This window comes from Salvelinus namaycush, chromosome 27 (genome assembly GCF_016432855.1).
Source record: "Salvelinus namaycush isolate Seneca chromosome 27, SaNama_1.0, whole genome shotgun sequence".
Classification (NCBI taxonomy): Eukaryota; Metazoa; Chordata; class Actinopteri; order Salmoniformes; family Salmonidae; genus Salvelinus; species Salvelinus namaycush.
In genome coordinates, this window is record NC_052333.1 from 26,735,699 (window position 1) to 26,738,262 (window position 2,564).

General features: G+C 45.3%; 1 non-coding gene across 1 annotated transcript; it reads left to right on the forward strand.

The window, feature by feature from the left end:
* Positions 1–439: 439 nt before the first annotated feature.
* trnaa-agc lies at positions 440–511 on the forward strand. The gene has a single exon. It is a non-coding gene; the product is annotated as a tRNA-Ala (tRNA).
* Positions 512–2,564: the final 2,053 nt, after the last annotated feature.

A 2,564-nucleotide genomic window follows, 5' to 3' on the forward strand; every position in this document is an offset into this window, starting at 1 on the left:
CTTTCAGAGGAGCAGTAGGCACACACAATTGATGCCCACAAACAAAGCTGTGGGAAGTTTCCTTGAAGCCAAGCAGAGGTTAAAGATAGAACAACACTAATGCGAAACCCAGATCGAACCAGGGACCTTAGATCTTAGTCTAACGCTCTCCCAACTGAGCTATTCAGCAATCACTGATATTAATTGTGTGGCACACATGACATACACATGCAGTGACTCATGATTTTGACAACTCAAAATGGACCTCATGGCCAGACGGATCAAACAACTTGGCGTTATTAGCACCACGCTCAAACCACTAGCTAACCGCCGCTTGCTACAATGAAATTTTTAGGATCACAAGCCTCGGCCAGTGCTGGCGCAAAAACTAACAGTCCACCAACAGATAGCCTGACAAGACTAGACCTCTTGGTTGCTCCTTGTGGAAATCAACAAGGATGGGGAATTAGCTCAATGGTAGAGTGCTTGCTTAGCATGCGAGAGGTAGTGGGATCGATGCCCACATTCTCCAAAATACACTTTTTTGTGGATCCAAGAACGTTCCAGTTCACACTTCATGCAGCTTTGTCTACAACCTACTGTCATGTAACAATGACAAGCAACTTTCATGTAACACTGATGTCACAATGTCGGATGTAAAAGAATGACATGACTAACTTTCAGAGGAGCAGTAGGCACACCCAATTGATGCCCACAAACAAAGCTGTGGGAAGTTTCCTTGAAGCCAAAGCAGAGGATAAAGATAGAACTGGCGTTATTAGCACCACGCTCTAACCAACTGAGCTAACCGGCCGCTTGCTACGGAGCAAATTTTTAGGATGCACAGAGCCTCGGCAGTGCTGGCGCAAAAACTACAAGTCCACCAACAGCATAGCCTGACAAGACTAGACCCTCTTGGTTGCCCCTTGGCAAATCAACAAGGATGGGGAATTAGCTCAAATGTTAGAGTGCTTGCTTAGCATGCGAGAGTTAGTGGGATCGATGCCCACTTCTCCAAAATAACACTTTTTTTGTGGATCCAAGAACGTTCCAGTCCACACTTCATGCAGCTTTGTCTAACAACCTACTGTCATGTAACAATGACAAGCAACTTTCATGTAACACTGATGTCACAATGTCGGATGTAAAAGAATGACATGACTAACTTTCAGAGGAGCAGTAGGCACACACAATTGATGCCCACAAACAAAGTGTGGGAAGTTTCCTTGAAGCCAAAGCAGAGGATAAAGTAGAACTGGCGTTATTAGCACACGCTCTAACCAACTGAGCTAACCGGCCGCTTGCTACGAAAGAATTTTTAGGATGCACAGAGCCTCGGCCAGTGCTGGCGCAAAAACTAACAAGTCCACCAACAGATAGCCTGACAAGACTAGACCCTCTTGGTTGCTCCTTGTGGCAAATCAACAAGGATGGGGAATTAGCTCAAATGGTAGAGTGCTTGCTTAGCATGCGAGAGGTAGTGGGATCGATGCCCACATTCTCCAAAATAACACTTTTTTGTGATCCAAGAACGTTCCAGTTCACACTTCATGCAGCTTTGTCTAACAACCTACTGTATTGTTACATGACAGTAGGTTGTTTAGACAAAGCTGCATGAAGTGTGAACTGGAACGTTCTTGGATCCACAAAAAAGTGTTTTTTGGAGAATGTGGCATCGATCCCACTACCTCTCGCATGCAAGCAAGCACTCTACCATTTGAGCTAATTCCCCATCCTTGTTGATTTGCCACAAGGAGCAACCAAGAGGGTCTAGTCTTGTCAGGCTATTGTTGGTGGACTTGTTAGTTTTTGCGCCAGCACTGGCCGAGGCTCTGTGCATCCTAAAAATTTCTTCGTAGCAAGCGGCCGGTTAGCTCAGTTGGTTAGAGCGTGGTGCTAATAACGCCAGTTCTATCTTTATCCTCTGCTTTGCCTACAAGGAAACTTCGCACAGCTTTTTTTGTGGGCATCAATTGTGTGTGCCTACTGCTCCTCTGAAAGTTAGTCATGTCATTCTTTTACATCCGACATTGTGACATCAGTGTTACATGAAAGTTGCTTGTCATTGTTACATGACAGTAGGTTGTTAGACAAAGCTGCATGAAGTGTGACCTGGAACGTTCTTGGATCCACAAAAAAGTGTTATTTTGGAGAAGTGGGCTATCGATCCCACTACCTCTCGCATGCAAGCAAGCACTCTACATTTGAGCTAATTCCCTCCTTGTTGATTGCCAAGGGGCAACCAAGAGGGTCCTAGTCTTGTCAGGCTATGCTGTTGTGGACTTGTTAGTTTTTGCGCCAGCACTGGCCGAGGCTCTGTGCATCCTAAAAATTTCGCTCCGTAGCAAGCGGCCGTTAGCTCAGTTGGTTAGAGCGTGTGTGCTAAAACGCCAGTTCTATCTTTATCCTCTGCTTTGGCTTCAAGGAAACTTCCCACAGCTTTGTTTGTGGGCATCAATTGTGTGTGCCTACTGCCTCCTCTGAAAGTTAGTCATGTCATTCTTTTACATCCGACATTGTGACATCAGTGTTACATGAAAGTTGCTTGTCATTGTTACATGACAGTAGGTTGTTAGACAAAGCTG